This window comes from Hakea prostrata, chromosome 10 (assembly GCF_041222555.1).
Source record: "Hakea prostrata isolate BN-2017 chromosome 10, UWA_Hpros_2, whole genome shotgun sequence".
In the NCBI taxonomy this organism is placed as follows: domain Eukaryota; kingdom Viridiplantae; phylum Streptophyta; class Magnoliopsida; order Proteales; family Proteaceae; genus Hakea; species Hakea prostrata.
The window spans coordinates 31,936,885-31,957,186 of record NC_142609.1 but is presented as its reverse complement, the minus strand read 5'-3'; the positions used below and the strand labels follow the sequence as shown (position 1 = coordinate 31,957,186).

Below are 20,302 nucleotides of genomic sequence, written 5' to 3'. Positions count from 1 at the left end.
CAGTCTAAAGAATAAAAAGGTCGAGGTGTCGAACCTCAAATCTCGGACTAAAGGCTTGATCAAAAAGGAAGCTTCTCTTCTCACAAGAGTGGCTAAGCTTGAGGGATCTGAGCAAGCACCTGCCAAGCTTGTCAAATCATTGGAGCAGCAGTTGAAGGAAAAGGATAAATTGTTGTCGGAGATATCGAGCCAGCTAAAGGTTGTCATCAAGGATTGAGCTTCTGTTCGAGCAGAGTAAAAGAACTCCATGCAATCTCGGCTTCCTTGATCCTCTCTAGCAACCTTTGATGACTTAACTGATGAAGTTCGCATGCCGTAATCCGTCACTAGTCCGAACCATGAAGTATAAAAACTTTATAGCTGAAGTTGCTGGAGATATGGATACAAAGATGTCTTGACTCAATATTTGACCCAAGACGTTTCTGGATTCAAGATTTCGTCAATCAGGTCTTTATGATGAGCTGAAGATATCTCGACCTTCATGGGCAATCGGCAAGGATCCTTTTCCTGGGGGTGTCCTAGTCGAAGTTAATGATTTTTTAAATTTAAATTGGGAACCGGCCTCATATGAAACGGAGGTTGTGCCAACGAAGGTGACGAGCAAAGTGTTTCAAGAAGCAATGATGATGGCTTGGATGAGGATGAGGAGCATGCTGCAAAATATACTTGATATCTTTTCTAGCTCGGTGCTTTTGATGAATAATCAAGTTTTTTATTGCCTTTGTAACTCTTTTATGTTTTAGTATTGAAGATAATTTTTCTATATTACTTCATCTCCCTGTTGTCAACCCACATTGATAAGTTGTTATTATCATCTCTTTATTGTTCCAGATTGGCCAAATTTTATTTTTAAATTGTCATGTTCTTCACTTCATGCGGTTGAGAGATATTTGAGGCTTTCCACCGAGCATGAGAAGTGTGGTTGAGAAATAGTATAGTAGAGAGATATTTGTTGCTTCTTCTCGAGCATGGCAACTTGGAAAATAATATATCTATTTGCTTATTCAGCATAATTTGTTTGCTTAAAAATGAATATTCCTGCTTGAAAAAGTGAGAGGTAACGTTGCTAATATGTATAACTAAATTAGGGTAAAACAACCCCTTAAATCAAATAAAAAAAAATTGTGAGATAGTCTATTGATAATACTTTCTAAGGTTGTTCGAATTCCATGACCAATGAATCGCTTGCTCGGTCTCTAAGCCACGCAGGTGGTATAACTAAATTAGGGTAAAACAACCCCTTAAATCAAATAAAAAAATTGTGAGATAGTCTATTGATAATACTTTCTAAGGTTGCTCGAATTCCATGACCAATGAATCACTTGCTCGGTCTCTAAGCCACGCAGGTGGTATGCTCCAAGAGCGACCTGTTGGATTACTATGTACAGTCCTTCCCAGTTTGGAGCTAACTTTCCTTGGTTGGTTGGATCATATGCTAATGTTCAACGAAGCACTAAGTCTCTAGGAAGGTACTGCCTCATCTTTACTTTGATGTTGTAGTAAGTAGCAATTCGCCTTTGATATTTTTCTAGGTGAGATTGTGTCTTATCTTTTACTTCATCAGTGATCTATATTGACCCTCACGCCTTCAATATTTGCTTGTTCGTCAAATTCTTCTTCTCTAAGGGATCCGACATGAACCTCGATTGGTACTAGTGCTTTAACCTGAATTGGTGACTCTCGAGTGGTCGTCCTTAGGGTTGTTTGGTATGACTAGAGGACACTTGGCAATTCATCAACCAACCTTCCTTTTAGTTGGTTGAGCCTTTTCTTTAATCTGTCGAGCATAGTTGTATTGGTGACTTTGACCTACCCATTTCTCTAAGGGTAGGCTACTAAGGATAACTTGTGCTTGATCCCTTGATCTTTGCAAAATCTTTTGAACTTTGGGTTCTCTAACTATCTAGCTTCTTTCTAACTAGATTTGGTAGATTTTTTCTATTAGTCCATGTGTATGGACATCCAAGCACAGCAAGCTCAAAAAGGTTTTCTCCATTAAGGATTGCTCTCAAAGCCGGGAGAGCACAAGAGGGCTTAAAGCTTCCACTGACTTTATCTTTAGCCTCCAGAAGTTCATTAAAATCCCCCATGATGACGAATGGCTCTTGAATCGATTGTCAAACAGAAGCCAAGTGAGACCAAAACATTTTGTGATCATAATAGTGAGGGGGTGCATAAATGAACACAACCACAAAGGTGCAGTCCTTCATCTCGCATCGTATTATAATGGCTGAGGGATTGGATTGGATCAACTGAGTTTGAAAACCAGACGATGCCAAGACCATCAAACCTCCCTTTAACCCTTTGGAACCTCGGCAAGTCTCATTTTTAACCATGTAAAACCCATCAAAAAGTTTCCTCTTTCCTTGAACTAACATTTGATGGTCCCAACATTTTGTTTTACACAAAAAAACTAAGTCAGGCTTATGCTTCTTGAAAATTTTCCCCATGAATCGCTGTGTAAAATTACCATTGATACCTCTCACATTCCAAGCCAATATCTTCATAATAACATATACAGAGTTAAGATAGACAAGAAAATGTCAAAACCTTATGACTTTCTTCCACCACCAATTTCCCCTAGATAAACATACAGCTCGGATACAGATAAAGTTATAGAAAAGAAGAATTAAAAATATGAAAGGGAAAGAAGTAAATAGGTTACACCAAATCCTACACCTATTAAACACAGACATCCATGCGACACTAAGGAAACACACAGAAACAACAATCACGCGAAAGACCTATTTCTGGATTTGGGATGAAGTCTACGTGTCTTTTATTTGGTAGGAGTGTACTAGATATATTTTTAACTTAATACAAGTTCTTGTGTGTGTGTGTATATATATATATATATATATTTTTTTTTTTTTTTTTTTTTGGGGGGGGGGGGGTGGGGTTTATATTTCTAGGTTACAAGTAAGCATACTTCACTTTTTCCACATATTTGGCGCTAGTAGCAAACACTGATGTAAGTAGTCAGAACATTTTAACTGGTAGACTTTCTGCTCGTCTATTAGTAGTTCTCCTCCGATTTCAACGTAAACTGATGCAAGTTCACTTCGAACCTACATCAGTTTACACCAAAGAAGTAATTAAATAGTTTACAGCGTAACCTGATGCAAGTTCAAACAAAGAAGAATTAAAAACAGGAAAAGGAAATAAGTAAATAGGTCACACCAAATCTTACACCTATTAAACACAGACATTCATGCGACACTAAGGAAACACATAGAAATATCAATCACACAAAAGACCTATTTCTGGATTTGGGAGGAAGTCGATGTGTCTTTTATTTGGTAGAAATGTACTCTGGTATATTTTAGCTTAATAACAAGTTCTTGTGTTTATATTCTTTTTTTTTATTATTATTATTTGGTTTATATTTTTAGGATACAACTAAGCATACTTCACTTTTTCCTCGTATTTGGCGCTAGTAACAAACACTGATGTAAGTAGTCTGAACATTTTAACCGGTTGACTTTCTGCTCATCTATTAATAATTCTCCTCCTATTTCATCGTAAACTGATGCAGGTATGCAGGCTCAAACAAAGTGAAAACCATTTTTAACATAAGATCAATGTCGGTTGAATGTGTCACAAAAGGAATGAATTAAAATGGACCGTGTTAAAAACAGATATGATAAAAATCCAATGATAATGTGACTCCAAGGCACTCTTCTTTTTTTATTTTTTATTTTTATTTTTTGGTTATAGGTTGTTTATATGGTTTGGATATTACTTGTAACAGAAACGAGTTGGAAGTTTTACTGTGGTTATGCATTGGAAAACAAAAGTAAAAAAATTGGTAATCAAATTATGATTTTGAGAATTGCAAGTCGAAATTAAGCTTCTCAATAATTATTGAATAGAGAAGCTCCGGCGCTCAGGTTTTCGATTGATAAAACACAAAGCAAGTAATTCAAAACGCAAAGGGAACTTTCATTATACCCACTGCTCTTCTTTATTACAGAGGTACGAAATCCTTCAATGGTAATGTATTTTTTTCCCCACGTATATACAACAACAACAACAACAACAATAAGCATTGTCCCAACAAAATGGGGTCGGCTACATGGACTCTTGTCCTTCAATCAGTTTTGTTCGAGGCCACGCTAGATACAAGGCCTAAGCTATGCATATCCTTTCTCACGTCTATAACATGAAAAAAAGATAAATTTATCTCAATTGCTAGCTGATGGAAATAGCACATCAATCAACACAAAAGAAAACTAAAATGAACAGAAAACAAACTCTATTTAGAATACTTAATGAAAGCAACATGGCTATTGTTTGACACTTTTGTGAGAGTGCCAAGCTCAGGAGCCAACAAGCACTTGGAGGATTCTTCCCTATAAAAGAAACCCAAACATTCACAATCCTTAGTACACATTTCCCTACACTCAGCCACCTTCATTGGTCCATCTCCCTCACTGTACGCATTCATAAAATGCTCCACACCCACAACTTTGTAATAGTCCACCTTGGGCACACCCTTACCATTGTTACAAGCAGGCAACACGGGAGCAGCACAGCTCTTGCTCCACCCCAACATGCCCTTTCGGGTGGGGCAAGCCACACATTGATTATCTTCACAAACTCCCAATGACCCACATCTCGTAGGAAGCTGGCATTCACTCACAGTTCCTTCCCTGTCAAAGAGAGTATAGGTGATCTCCCATGCTCTCCAAACATCATTGTCATCGTAAGTATACATCTTTAAGTTACCATCATATCCTATTCTTAGCATAGAAGAAGTTGCGTTATACTTTGCCACGGCTTGAATATAATCCCCAGAAGACACATTGTTGAACTCCAGCTCGAACGTCAAATCAAAATCAGTGGCTACGGCTATATCAGGGGTGCAATTGAAGAGGAAACGTGTCAACGTCGCATTCTTTCGAAGTCCATTAAGACCGGCAAGATAATAATGCAAAGGCTTAATAGAGTTCTTGCTCTTCATGTACATGGCCCATCCCTTCTTCTCCAATTCAAAACTGAAAGCACCTTCAGAGCCGTCGATGTCGGAAAGACGACTAACAAGCTTGTTAGGTCCTCCGGGGCGAAGTGACTGACCCACCAAGAGTGTATCAGTTGGGTGATCAAAACTTTGCCAAACAAACCTTTCCTTCTTATCGTATAACACCAAGTTTCCATTCGAGAGAAGCGTTAGCCCAACAACACCCTTATTGGCCGTGCCTGTTTGCCACGCAACACTGCCGTCGGCATCGGCGAGGATGAGATTACCGTCGGTGCCGAATGTTAGAGTGGCGTTTTCTTTAACTGGGTTACCACGGTTGGCATCCCAAACCCAACGCATGATTGACTGAGAGCGATAGCTACCCATTAGAAGGCCAAGAGTGAAGGCATTGGGAGTGACGTTGTAGAAGCAAAGAGCAAAGGAAAATGTATAGAGATTTAAGCCTCGGTAACTTGCACTGTACTCGACACTGTAATCGCCGAATTCGCCTTGATTTATGAATTTGAAGGTCTTGGAAGCAGGAACAGTGGCTAGAGCTGTTAAAGGCAATATGCTTATGAAGAAGAAGGTAACGAACCTCACTGAATGTGGAGTAGCAGAAGACATTTTGCTGCTACTTGAGATTTGGGGAAGGAAGGCACATTAATCTAGTTATACATGTATAATCTATAGACCTGAAATTCTAAAAAATTCTGACTTCTAACGTGGCCTTGTAGTATATCAATGAATGGCTTTTGCATTAAGAAATAAAAAGAATGGAAACCGCTGGCACAGGGAACGTGGCACGTGCAGTATTCTTGGCGGTCGTTTGGCAATTTGTGCGTGACAACGTTCACGGGAACATCAGTCTCCGTAGACCAAATATTTTATTTGACCTTTGTAAGAGAGAGCAGCCAAAGTCACATGTGATATTTCAATCTCCAATTTTTTATGGTATCATATATTATTATTATTATTATAAAAATATGAATTTAAGAGACATAGTTACATTTGGTTTTCTTCTAATATTTCTTTATATTTAATTAATTAAAATTTTGCATTAATAATAAATGATGTCTATAATGATCAATTAAAATTCTTGAAATTATTTAAATCAATTTAATTCTCAATTTCTCCCCTTCTCGTTTATTCAAAAAAACCATTAACGGCCAAAGGAATATGAAAAGTTTCTTTTGAAAACTAAAAAAATGTTAAATAGAAAAAATAAAAACACATTAAAAATGTTTAATCAATATCATACATCTAAAAGATAAACTTATTATAAATTCTATTGCATATTTTAGTAAAATTTTTCTTTTCAAAATAATAAAAGCTTCATTAACTAAGAAGATCATGACGCCTCATCTCCGTCTAACCGAACACATCCGAAAGGTCTAGCTTTTCCATTTAGCTGTTCGACTCATCTCTCTCTTTTGATAATGGAGCTTTTCCATTTACCTGTTCGACTCATCTCTCTCTCTTTTGATAATGGCTTCAGCAATGGCTGAGGACAGCCAGCTTCGAAGATGACCAGCTCTCATCAATGTCTACTGACGGTATTGTTAGAGCTTCTCAGCTTCTCTCGATAACGAAATCCGGATCCTCAAGGCAAATGATTTCGGATAGATCGATACCTGTTTTTTTTTTTTATTATTTCTCTATCTTCTTGGTTATGCGAAAGCGAAAATATTGATAAGAGTTTTTTATTTCTTTATTCTTAGAATTGAACACTGAGAGCATGCATTATAAATCAACTTTTGAACACCATAACATTTAGGCAATCCTCTTGTTCATTGTTGGAATTAGTTTTAGTCACAGTAGGTTCACTACTCATGAATGAAAGACAGATAAATGATAAATTAGTCGAGGGGAACTTGAAAGGACAAGTTTTAAAAAAATGCTCCCACGAAAACAAGGGTCTGTCTTTGATGTATTTTATATAGTGATTGAAGCATAGGATCAAGGACATCTGAACATGTGATCCAAGGTGAGAAGAATTAGACCTCATATGCACTTTCTTGGAGGTGGTTTTTAGGACAGGATTAGAACCTTTCTAGTGTGCGGATAAGTCTTCCTTTTTGCCTAAAATCGACTGTGTAAAGTTTGGGGCCTAAGAAAGTGGAGGTTTAGGATGACCCAAGAGTTTTCTTAACTTACCAAGTAAAGCAACACATGGAACACAGTTGATATTTTTAGAATTCTCTTTCTTCTTTCCTTTCCTGGTGTAGTTATTGGAGATGGTGTGGGGAAAGGAGTTGCCTTCCCCACCCAATCTCCCATTGCATAAGCAGTACTGTTTGTGAAATTAAAAATAACTGCAAGTGCACGGTATTGTGTAGCTAACGGGTTGATCTCTAGGAGATATGCCACTTTAGAATTAACCTCTTAATCATAATGCAAGAGTGTAATGATTCAAAGATTTAACTTATTAATTAAATTAAACGAGCGGTCATAATCCATACATTTAATGCAATCGAAGTGAGACAACAAATAAAGCAAACATAACCAACGCATAATTAATAAAAGGCAGAAAAAATTCGAAAAATAAAAGGGAAGTGATCCGAGTGTCAGCTTTGGATCTAGGGAAGGGGAGTATAATTATAATGACTTTGACTGTGGACCCTTTGCTGTAGCTTACAGTCAACCGATCGGGGGAACGGATATTAGAGGAAAAAAATTACATAAAGGAAATAATAAAAGCAATAAAAGAAAAATGGTAACCTTAACCAAAGAGAGGCACGACTGTTGGCATCTTTGATCAAGGGCCCAAGGGAAGGGAGAACAATAAATAAATGCTAAAAGTAAATCCTAAATTAAGAATATGAAGGGGTAGATAGAAGCGAGAATAGAGGGGGGGAGAGAAGATTATTGAAGAATATTACTTACTTGCATCTTTGAACTTCAAATAATAAAAAAGAATTGAACTAACGATTCGAATCTCAACCAACCCTAACAACCAGATCTAGAATGATCAAGATCTGCAATTGCTAGACCTAGAGAAAAACGAATCCTCAAACTTGAAACTTGAACTTGAAATTGCATTATATAGAAAAATTAAATCTAAACATTCAATCTAAAAATTAGAATCTCACAAAAGCAATCAAAGAAAACTAGAGAAGCCTAAATAAACTAAAGAGAAAAGAAAGGGTGCTTCTCCTAGGCTCTCAAACACGTCCTCCCTTGCTATAGTATGCTCTCCTTTTATAGAGTTTACATGGGATATGAATCTTGACAAAATTTGAATCAAACTCAGAGTTCCTATCTGACTCAATCAATTAGGGTTTTGGCGTACTAATCGGATTAACTTAGGGAGATCAAATACATAATTCCACTGTTGGATTTGAGGATCAAGAAGTCGTGAAGCTCTCCTCTTAAAATCAGCTTGAGCAAACACCGGATGACCATTCGATGAAGGACTTGTCGAAATTGGATAGAGACATTCAAAAACAGACTGGATTGTTCCATCTTCCTTCTCTGAATATAATTCTTTTTCCTCTTTTTCTTTCTTTAATCAAGTCCCAAATAGGAAATAAGATATTGAAGTATGCAAAGACTCTTTTTCCCCATTAAGACTCTCTCAATAATACCTCTGTAGATTTGATTGATAATTTCTAATCTCAGCCGCAGACAAAAATTTGCTTCTTATATCTCTAAAATATTTTGGAGTTGGCCCATAATCACATCTCTAGCCCATCATACTCCAAATCAGACCCATTTTCGCACTTGAGAATTTGAACAGACCTCTTGACATTTAAAATTGCATATTTCATACCCAAAACTCCAAATATTTACTTAAATCTTAAAAAGTCCTAAAATCTACAAAAACAACATAAAACCCAAGGTAGCTCCACTCTAAGTGTATAAAATGCATGCTTTATGCCCTAAGATTTCACACATAAATGTGCTCATCAGATTCCCCCACACTTAGACTGAGCTTGTCATCAAGTAAGAATAAAAAGGAAAAAAATACAAATGTAGGTAATAAACTAATGCAACAAAATAATATCCTAACTCACTTTCGTAGGAATCATAGTTACACTTATCATGTGCAACAAGCTTTAAACCACTAGGTTACCCCTAGAGGATGAGTTTTGTCTCGTGGATGTTTGCATATAATAGACATCCAAAATTCCAATTCAACTCAAAATAAAACATTGCAAATTTCAACTCTAACAATTAGTAAGTACTCATACAGGATCAATAGCTACGGCAATTTTTCTCACCATCGATTTAAGATCCCCCACATTTGAACTTTATTACCCCATATTGATTCTTGAGACTAAGCATATATCTCAATCAAAGACTCACATTATATCTTTTAAGTACACCTCTCCTTCAAGCAAAACCACTTATAGAGTAAGAGGACCAAAAACTTAATTTTGAAGTACTTTTGACCAAACAATTTTACCAAGGCATTGAAGACACTTGTATTTATCTCTCTCTTTTCTTTTAAGTAGTGAACTTTACTTTACTCCACTACGGTTGGTTTGAATGACATGGTGGAGCAAACACTAGAAACCCAAGTTACTTTGTAGCTTTGCTTTGCATATGCATACATAGACAGTGATGTAAAAGTCACTTCGATTCCTGAGTTGGAGTGCCCTGTCCAGTTCCAAAGAATTCAATTTTTACTTTCTACTCTTTTTTTTTTTTTTTTTTTTTTTGAACTAAAGAAACAAGGACCGACAAAACCCATAGATAGTCCAATGCCTTAAGTTAATGGCCTTTTATTTTTCTAAGGAAAGTCCCATCTCAACATATATATATATATATATAAAAATATATATATATATATATATATATATATATATATATATATATATATATATATATATATATATATATATATATATACTTACCTTCCTCTCAACAGGGTTTTTATGTGTTCACGATAGGTATCAAAATCACTCTCACTTCACACATCATAGCAATTGAAAGAATATGTATATTAATCAAAAGTCAAAGTTAAATATACAAAGAAGCTATTCCCCCCCCCCCCCCCACACACACACACACATACACACTTAAGTAATGCAATGTCCTTAATGCATGCATGAAAACATAAACAAGGAAGACAAATGAGGGGTATACCTTTCAGTCAAGATGTGCTTATCATGAGAAGCTTTAGTCTTATCTTTAATATCAATGTATGATAGAGAAGACACTCTAAATAAAAAAAAATCATGAATAGAAAAGTCATCCCTAAAGACTTCAAGAAAAACCTTGACTATGTAAGAGAAAATTCTCATCATCCGTTGAGGCTTTCTAGAAGATTTAACATCCTTCATAAGATGAATATGATGTTGTACAATGGAAGAACTTAGACCTTTGATATTTGTGATAGACCAACTCAATGCTTCCCTATTATCATTCAATAATGTGATCAACTCTTCTACTTTGTCAGAAGTTATAGTAGAGACAACAATGACAGGAAGAGAATTATCTTGTCCCAAGAAAGCATACTTTAAATTAGAAGGCAACTCTTCCAATTCTAGTTTGGAAGGTTCAATTATTGAGGGCTTGGGAATGGTGATAAATAGGGGTTTAATAGGCTCTAAAGGTGTGTGAAAATTTAAGACTTCATATAAGAAACTTTCACTATCATCATCCAACATATCCATACATTCATGAAATTCAAAATCAAAATCAATCTCAAAGTTGGTAATCAAATTATTGAGAAAATCCAAAGACTCCTCAAGCATATTAATATCTTTTTCTATTTGTGGTTGTTTCCCTATCCTAAACATATTAAACTCCACCGTTTGATTTCCAAAAGACAACCGTAAAAGGCCATTTCGACAGTTGATTAATGCATTACTAGTAGTCAAAAATGGTTTTCCTAGAATTATAAGATTTCATCATTGATTGAAAAATATTTAGTATCTAGTACAATGAAATCAATTGGAAAAATAAATTCTCCCACCTTCAATAAAACATCTTCAACCATCCCTTTAGGAATCTTAACTGACCTATCTGCCAACTGAAGAGTAGTTCTAGTTGCTTTCAATTCTCCAAATCCTAGTTGCTTATAAACATGGTAAAGCAAAAGATTCACACTTTCACCAAGATCAAATAAATCATGTTCAATGTGTGTATTGCCTATGACACAAGCTATGGTAGGGCTCCCTGATCCTTATACTTGGTTGTTATATGTTGAGTAATTACAGAACTGATGTTACTTGCCAGGAACGTCTTTTTGAGAATGCTAATGATTATTTTATGAGGGCATAAATCTTTCAACACTTTCGCATAGGCGGGGATCTGAGATATGACATCTAAAAGAGAGATATTCACTTCAACCTTTTTGAAAACATCAAAAAATTTCTCCATAGTTGTAGTCTTCTTCTTATTAACTAAACGGCTGGGATAAGGGGCCTTAGGAACATAAGAACTCTCATTTGAAATTTTTTCTTTTCTCATAATTTCAGATAGTGGTTCAGCAAACTTAGGTACTGCTATAATAATTGGCTCATCCTCAACTTCTATGGGTTTTTCAGACAAACCTTTGTTAAGAGATATTTGAACATTCTCCTCATCACAGTAGTCACTAATCTCGTTCTTTATATTAATATATGGCTCACCTGTTAAATACCCTTTCCCACTTCTCAATGCAGACACAAAATTAATTAAAGCTAAAGAAAAAGGGGATGATTCAACTTGGTTGACTTGATTTGATGAATTTGATGTTCTTTGTTGAATCTTAATCCTAGGATTTAACTCAGGCTGGCTAGGCATTTTACCTTTTTCTCGCTCAAACAAAGCACTTGCAAGAGTGGAAATTTGTTTTTCTATATTATGCATAGAAGTCATGAATGTGCTAGAAAGTACTTCCATATCCTTCTCTAAGGTAGAGAGACGCAAAAACTCCAAATTATTACCTCTATTTTAACCAGGTGATGATTGATTTTGTGCAATGAGAGGCATATAAGGCACAATAGGTGGATTGACAAGCCTAGCTAAATTGGCATTCTGAAAATTTGGGGCTTGGGTGAACTGAAAATTTTGATTATAAGAAAATTGTGCACTTTGTTTTAAGGGGCACCAAAGTGATTTTGTGTGGAATTATTGCTTAATCTATTTTGGTTTTGCCCTTAAGACCATGAAAAGTTAGGATGATTCTTCCACCCAGGATTGTACATGTTGTTGTATGGGTTTGAAAACATCGCACTAACATTTTATGTTGGCCTCCAGAATAGCTAGGGCATTTGTCAATTACATGTGTAGGAGACCGACACCATGCACACGTAGCAATAGATTTGTCAATAAAATGTGCTTGACTTGGCGAGCTTGAATGATGACTCTCCAACGGTCGTCCTTGGGGTTGTTCGGTATGACTAGAGGACACTTGGCGATTCATTAACCCACCTTCCTTTTAGTTGGTTGAGCATTTTCTTTAATCCGTCAAGCATAGTTTTATTGGTGACTTTGACTTGCCCGTTGCTCTGAGGGTAGGCTATTGAGGATAACTTGTGCTTGATCCTTTGATCTTTGCAACATATTTCGAACTCTGGGTTCTCTAACTATCTAGCTTCTCTCTAACTAGATTTGGCGAATTTTGTCTATTAGTCCATGCAGGGTTGCAAATGGGCTGGGCTGGCCTTTTGCAATCCCAAACCCAACCCTAAATGTTTTAAGCTGAGCCAATTCCCGCTGTGACCCTAGTTCAAGGCCAAGGATTATTGTCCCTGGCACTAAGCCCTAAAAGGCCAAGCCAAGCTCATTCCCACCCTAATTGAGCCAAGTCGAGATGATTGAGCCAAGTCAAGATGAGTTGGCCCTGATTAGACTTGACCTTGATTGGCCCTGATTGGCCATATCCTTGACCCTGATTGGCCCTGTCCTTGCCCTGACCCTGATTAGCCTTGTCCCTGGCTATGATTGACCCTATCTTGGCCCTAACCTTAATTGGTCCTATCTTTGGACCTAAAATATCAAATGTAAATTCATAAAAATATAAAAAAGTATCACAAGTAAACTGAAAATAAAATTCATAGAAATATATGATGATTCAAGCTCATACAAAATGATAAAATGATAAAATAGTCAATAAGTTAATAGTGTTGCTTTAAACATAAATAAATTCATACTCCATAATTCTATATTGAGCTCTCAAAGTCTCCCATTGCTTTGGTGATGGAAATTGAAAACCTCTCCCATTGATATCCTTATTCAACAAAAAAAATCCATATTCAAAACTTTTTTAACCATTAAATCAACAATAATTTAGTATGACATTTTTTTTGTAGTTAAAGAAAATGATATTCTAATTACAAACATAACTATCTCTCCTTAATAAGCTTTTTCTTTATTTCTTCCTGAAATATCACATTGAAGGCAAAAGAAAGATGTCAATATTCATGATGAGAAGTTGGGGTGTAGATTTGTAAGATATTAATTCTCTATATACTAGCTTTTATTATTTATAATATATTATCTCGCCTTAGTCCCAAAAAAAAAAATCAATGATTTTTGAGAACTAAAATGACTTGGTTCAAAAAATAAAAATTATCTTAAAAATAATATAAAAAGTGAACTCATAGTCTAATATGATCAAAATGATTGAAAGTCAAAATCGAGATTTATAGTTATATCAATGTTAATATGAAGATTAGGGCAAAAATTTAGTACATGATCATGGTCAAATTAACATTAAGACTAGAGCCAAAATTAGGGTCAAGATCGGATCAAAATCAGATGGATGCTTACTACATGGTAATGAGGATATAATTCATTTTTATTAAATTTTTTATAAAACATGATCATGTTTTCAAACTATGACACGTGTCAAGTATTCACCCATGTGGATTAGATTTAATTCCTCTCCGTATGGGTGGAAGGTCCAGACTCAAATCAGGGCCAAAATCAAAAGCCAAAATCATGGGCCTTGATCAAGGCCAAGATAAGGGCCAATATCAGGGCCAGAATCAGGGCCAAGATTAGGATCAGAATCAGGGTCAAAATTAGGGACACGATCAGGGCCAAAATCAAGGACGGGCCGGGATGGGCTAGGCGGGCTAGAGAGTAATCCTAGGCCCGCCCTTAGGGCCAAAATCTTTAGCCCAAGCTCTATTTGGGCTTAGGGTGGGTCAGGGCCACCAGGGCCAAACTTTCACCCATATCTCAACTATGACCTTCAGTCATGTTGATCATATTAAACCATGAGTTCACCTTTTATATTATTTTTAATATCATTTTTATTTTTCGAACTAAGTCATTTTTAGTTCCCGAAAATCTTTTTTTTTTTTGGACTAAGGAGAGATAATATATTAGAAATAATAAAAGCTAGTATATAGAGAATTAATGTCTAACAAATCTACACCCTAACTTCTCATCATGAATATGAACATCTTTCTTTTGCCTCCGATATGATATTTCAGAAAAAAAAATTATTATTAAGGACAAATAGCTATGTTTGTACTTAAATTATCATTTTCTTATCGTTGATTTACTTGTTAACAAAGTTTTGAATATGAATTTTTTGTTGAATAAGAATATCAATGAAAGAGCTTTTAAATTTCCATCACCAGCATAATGAGAGAGGTTTTCAATTTCCATCACCAAAGCAATGGAAGACTTTTAGAGTTCAATATAGAATTATGGAGTACGCATTTATTTATGTTTAAAGCAACACTATCAACTTATTGACTATTTTATCATTTTGTATGAGCTTTAATATCAAATGTAAATTCATATAATATATTATATTATATGAATTTACATTTGATATTTTAGGTCTAAGGAAAAGACCAATTAAGGCTAGGGCCAACATAGGGTTAATCACGGTTAGGGACAAAGCTAATCAGGGTCAGGGCCAAGGACAGGGCCATTCAGGGCCAGGGTCAGGTCAGGGCCAATTAGGGTCAGGGCCAATTAGGGTCAGTTAGGGTCGGGGCAGGTCAGGGCCAATTAGGGTCAGGGCCAGGGACAGGGCCAATCAGGGTCAGGGCCAACCCAGCCCAATTAGGGTGGGAATGGGCTTGGCTTGGCCCTGTAGGGCTAGGGACAATAATCCTTGGCCCTGAACTAGGGTCAGGGCGGGAATGGGCTCAGATTAGAACATATAGGGGTGGGCTTGGGATTGCAAAAGCCAGACCTAGCTCGGCCTAGTTGCAGCCCTAAGCTGAGACTTGTAGTTATATCAATGTTAATATGAAGATTAAGGTAAAAATCTAGTACATGATCAAGGTCAAATTAACATTAAGACTAGAGCCAAAATTAGGGTCAAGATGGGGCCAAAATAAGATGGATGCTTACTACATTGGTAATGAGGATATAATTTATTTTTACTAATTTTTTACAAAACATGATCATGTTTTTAAAATTCTACACGTGTCAAGTATTCACTCATGTGGATTAGAATTAATTCCTCTCTATATGGGTGGAGGGTCCAAACTCAAATCAGACTAGAATCAGGGCCAAAATCATGGGCCTATCAGGGCCAGGATCAGGCCAAGATTAGGGTTAAAATTAGGGCCAAATCCAGAGCTAAAATTAGGGCCAAGATCAGGGTCAAGATCAGGGCCAAAATCGGGGCCAGAATCAGAGCCAGAATCGGGCCTAAATCAGGGCCAAAATCAGGGCCATGATCAGGGTTGAAATCAGGGACGGGCTGGGATGGGATGGGCAGGCCAGAGAGTATTCCCAAGCCCACCCTTGGCCCTAGTTCAGGGCCAGAATATTTTGGCCCTAACCCGCCCTTAGGGTCAAAATTTTTAGCCCAAGCCCTATTAGGGCTCAAGGCGGGCTTAGGGTGGGTCATGGCCGCCAAGGCCAAACTTGCACCCCTAGAGAAAACCAACCACAAAGTCTCAGACCAAAGAGCAACAGAACTAGAGAAGAATTGCAACTCAAAGAGAAAGAAAACCCAATGCTTAACATATAAAACCTTAAATCAAAACAAGAGTATAAATATAAACACTAGAAAGAACTGAAATGCCCCTCTAAATGAAAATAAACTACAATTAAACCACTTAAACAGAAAATGACCAATATGCCCCTATTAAGAGATAGATTCCAACACCACCCAATTCACATCTTAGCCCACTGTACTCATTAGCAAATCTTCCGCTAAGGAAACAACTCATATGCAACTCATCATGTACATGCCCAATTTACATCTTGCAAATGCTGAATTCCTACCCACCCTTTAGTGGTTTACACAGTTTTCCACCTCTCATTGTAATATCTCTAATAAATTCAATATTCCCCACCCAAAATAAAGTTGTGCATCCATGTCTCAGCTTTCTTTATAATACCATTAAACCACCACTACACCGAAAAATTGTGAATGAGAATCCTCGAAATCACTGATCGAACAAGTTCAACTCTTCCTTCCATGATATGAACTTATTAACTTGCCTTTCCAGCCCTGTAGTTGACCATTTTTTCCATTCACCAACAGTAATCCCTACTCCTTGGAAACCCTTCCTTTAAAGATATCCACCTTCTCTTTGGAAACTTTCTAATAGAACCTCAATACCTCTGAAACACCTATATATATATACCCAAAACCTTTTCATAAACTCATTCTTCTGTAACTTGTACGATTTTCTAGGTTTGCGCTTCTTTTCTCTTCTGATCAGGTTCACTTTCTATTCCTTCTTCCTTCCGACCTTCATAAGTTTTCAGGTTTTCTTGATTAGGATTTCTCTGATGAATATATTTCTCTAAATTCTCGCTGTTTTTACTAAATTTATCCATCGTTGCTGCAGTTTACAAAGTGATCGGGTTAGTTTTATCTTTGATTCATACCTTCTGAAATCAAAGTACATAGTTGAGGTCGATCGAGTCGAGATCCCTTCTATTTACGATCCATTTACTGAGGCTAAGGACTCAGGTGCCCTGGAGCTAAGGAGTATGTACACATACGTATACAACTAAGGAATGGAAAGAAGAGCTTGACAACAGACGTACAAGGTCTGAAACGAGACAACAGTACGTACAAGGTCTGAAACGAGAGTATAGTTGTGAGAACATTCTGAAGGATCTTAAGAAAGAGTTCCGTTGCAATGGTAGTGTTGTGGTGGATGACAAATTGGGAGGTAAAGTTATTCAGCTCCCAGGGGATCAATGAAAGAACGTCTCTAGGTACCCGATTAAAGCTGGAATTGCAAAGAAAGAACACTTCAAGATACATGGTTTCTAAGTTTTGAGAGCTGAGGTTCATGTTGTTCATGTTCAATTGTTAGGGTCTTTCCTTCTGGTTTTTTCCTTCCCTTCTCGTATGGTTTGTTATGTTTAACTTTTAGGGTGCGTTTGTTAACGGGTCAAAAAACAATTTTTTTATGTTCCTTCGTTTCCAAAACGCAAAAGAATGCCAAAAATCGTATAGTAAAATGGGTCCTTCCTTCAATTTCAAGAAATGAACCAATCCAATTTTTTTCTGAAAAGGCTTTTCGCAAAACAACTTTGACTTGTTTCGAATCCCGAATACAAAAAACATCTCAAAATTATGTCAATGAGGGACATTTGACCCAAATTTCATTCACAAGCAACTTCTAGCTCCTTCCTGCCTTCATAAGATCTTTTTTTTTTTTAAGTCTCGATCGTTTCAAACGTTCTCAACACAAATTTTACCAAATTGTCAGATTAAATTATGCTCAAACTATGGTTCTTTGATAAAAACGCTAGAAAACAATTCTTGCTCAAAACGTTGTTCTTAGAAAAGATTGTTACCAAATACACACTTAGTCTCTTTGGTGGGTTTTTTCGTTTTCTTTCTCAAGTATGGTTTGTTGAGATTGATTGAATGGTCGACTTGTCAAATGGAATTAATGGAACTTTGATGGGTAAATATCTATTGTTTTAGAGATTTGCATGTACGATATGTACTTTTTTACTTTTTCCTTCTATAAATACAAATAACATTTCTATAAAAAAAATACAAAAATACAAAATACAAAGACCATGCTAATGGATGATATACCTTAGAATAGTTCTTTGTTAATGCTTATACTTTTGATTATCTAACAAATAGTTGAACTCATCATTGTTTATTAGTTTAAAATTTGTAACTATAGAACCAGTTAATTTGTAAACCAATTGCTTTAGGAGCTAACGATCCGTAAATATACCTAATGCGACTGTGCTGAAAGTAACTATGAAATTTATAACAATCCATATGAGATCGGTTGCTCTAGAATGTCCAAATCATACATATGAAACCAATTGAGCAAATCATCAATGTTCTTGATGTAGTAGTGATGAACATATTCATCAAATAACAATTGGAGATAATATGTTCATCAATAACAATCAAGATGATTCAGCCTTCTAAACATTTGGTAGATATCCTGCCATACACAAAATAGAGGTCATAGATCAAAAATCACTCTTTCAATAGGGATTATAATTAATAAACACTATTACTTCGAGAGACTTGATATCAAATTAGCCCACTGATATAAAATTAGTATTCCTTTCACCTAGGTATTGGCATTGATCAAGTCAACCAAAGTGTCAAGCTGTCGAAGAGAAATCCGTTTATTTTGGGTGGTGTGTTTCTAGAATGAAATTTTGTTTCAACACTCTACGGAGAGTAGTACACCCCCCCCCCCCCAAGGACTTATAGCTCACATTCTTTTAAACAACAGAGGACTTCAAAATTCAAGCAACAGAACTTATAATTGAAATTTTTAGAATTTTCTAATTTGTTGTCAGATCCAAAAGAGGCTAACCATTTCATAAATATCTACTATACTTGGGGAAGAATTTTAAGTTTTCCGACCAAATTCCACTATTGTTTAATCATCTGTGGAGTAGAAGGGAGATAATTAGAAAGCTAAATGACAGATTTTTTATGAATAACACAATTCTCTTTGATAAAGAAAACTGATTCACTAGAGATGGGATTTATAACTATGATTTTGTCATTCCATTAGTTATTTGAGATAAATAAGCCAGAATGATAGTTATGTTATTTTATTAATATTATTAACCAAGCCATAATGATAGATATGTTATTTTATTAATATTATTAACCAATTCAATGGAATAGAACAAACGCAAGTTGTAAAGTTTCAAGCATCAAACCAGAAATAGTCATAGTATTAATTCCTTTGCCGACACCATCCATGCCTAATTATCTTCTATCTTCTGTATTTTCTCTTTTAACTGCAAATAATAAACAATAGATTATTAATTCTTTCGTCATATCTCGTATGATAATAAGAATTCAATTTAGCGCATTTTGTTGATCATCCTTCATAGATTGCGCAATATGCAACAAAAAAAATTGATTTTATTGGTTATACCTCATATAATAATGTGACATTCAATCTATCGCATTCTATTAATCTCATACTTCATAGAATATTATGGTATTTCATTCATCATATGACAAGGGTTTGATTCTTTGATAATCCACAAGATCAAATACCTTTTAGATTATGGGTTTTTCTTCAAATGGATTTTCTTTTTATGATTACACCCTTGCTCATTACCAAACCATTGATATAAGATATACAATTCGTTTAATCTGTTAACAGTTCCAACTCATGATATTGTTATGGGGGGGGGGGGGGGGGGGGGGGGGGGGGGGGGGGGGGGGGGGGGAAAGGGGGGGGGGGTAAAGGGGGGGGGGTTTTTGAAAACCCCGGAACCCTTTTATAGAATCTCACAAAAGCCTCATGAATCTAGACATCAACTATTACATGAATTAAATGAGTTAAAACCGTATGAGTTCTATGAATGAGAGCCTCATGATTTGGAGAGTTAATGCACTAATAATCTCGTTGGATAGGTTTTTAAGTATTTTAGTTTGTGTTCATCTAAATGCTTCAAGAAAAGGGTTTTAGAAGATATAAAAAAGAATCAATTCGTTAAACAAATGATTTTTTTTTCCTTTCTTTTTTCCTTTTTGATAAACACTAGTGAGGGTTTGAAGAATGGTATAAATACATAGGTTTAGATGGCCCATGGTAAAAAACAAAACCCAAAAAAAAAAAATTTCTAAAAAATTAACATGCAAAAAATTATAAGTTCAGTTCCAAAAAATATTGTAATATCCATTAGAGCAAGTTGCTTTGGCACCTCATTAAGGCTGTTATTGAGCCTTTCTCATATTGTAATTAATGTCTTTTAGAGCAAGATGCTCTGGCACCACATTAAGGCTATTACAAAGCGCTTCTGTGATATAACTGATCAAATAATCAATCTTGACAAAAGTGTAAGTTCTCTTAAGTAGGAATGTCTACTCAATGGACAAGCACCAATTGCTCTTTATCCTAGGGTTTAGGGAAGAAAAGGGACACTTTTTAGCAAAAATAGACAAAGTTCTTTTTTTTCATTCGAGCCAGGTCTAAGATCTTCCCCCACCTGATGTTTGTGGTCGAATGCATTGGG

The 20,302-nt window shown here is 35.9% G+C and overlaps 2 pseudogenes; one reads left to right on the top strand and one right to left on the bottom strand.

The window, feature by feature from the left end:
• Positions 1–4,026: 4,026 nt before the first annotated feature.
• Positions 4,027–5,604, bottom strand: LOC149002501 (epidermis-specific secreted glycoprotein EP1 pseudogene; annotated as a pseudogene).
• Positions 5,605–11,768: 6,164 nt separating this feature from the next.
• Positions 11,769–17,105, top strand: LOC149002500 (protein translation factor SUI1 homolog 2-like; annotated as a pseudogene).
• The last annotated feature ends 3,197 nt before the right edge of the window (positions 17,106–20,302 follow it).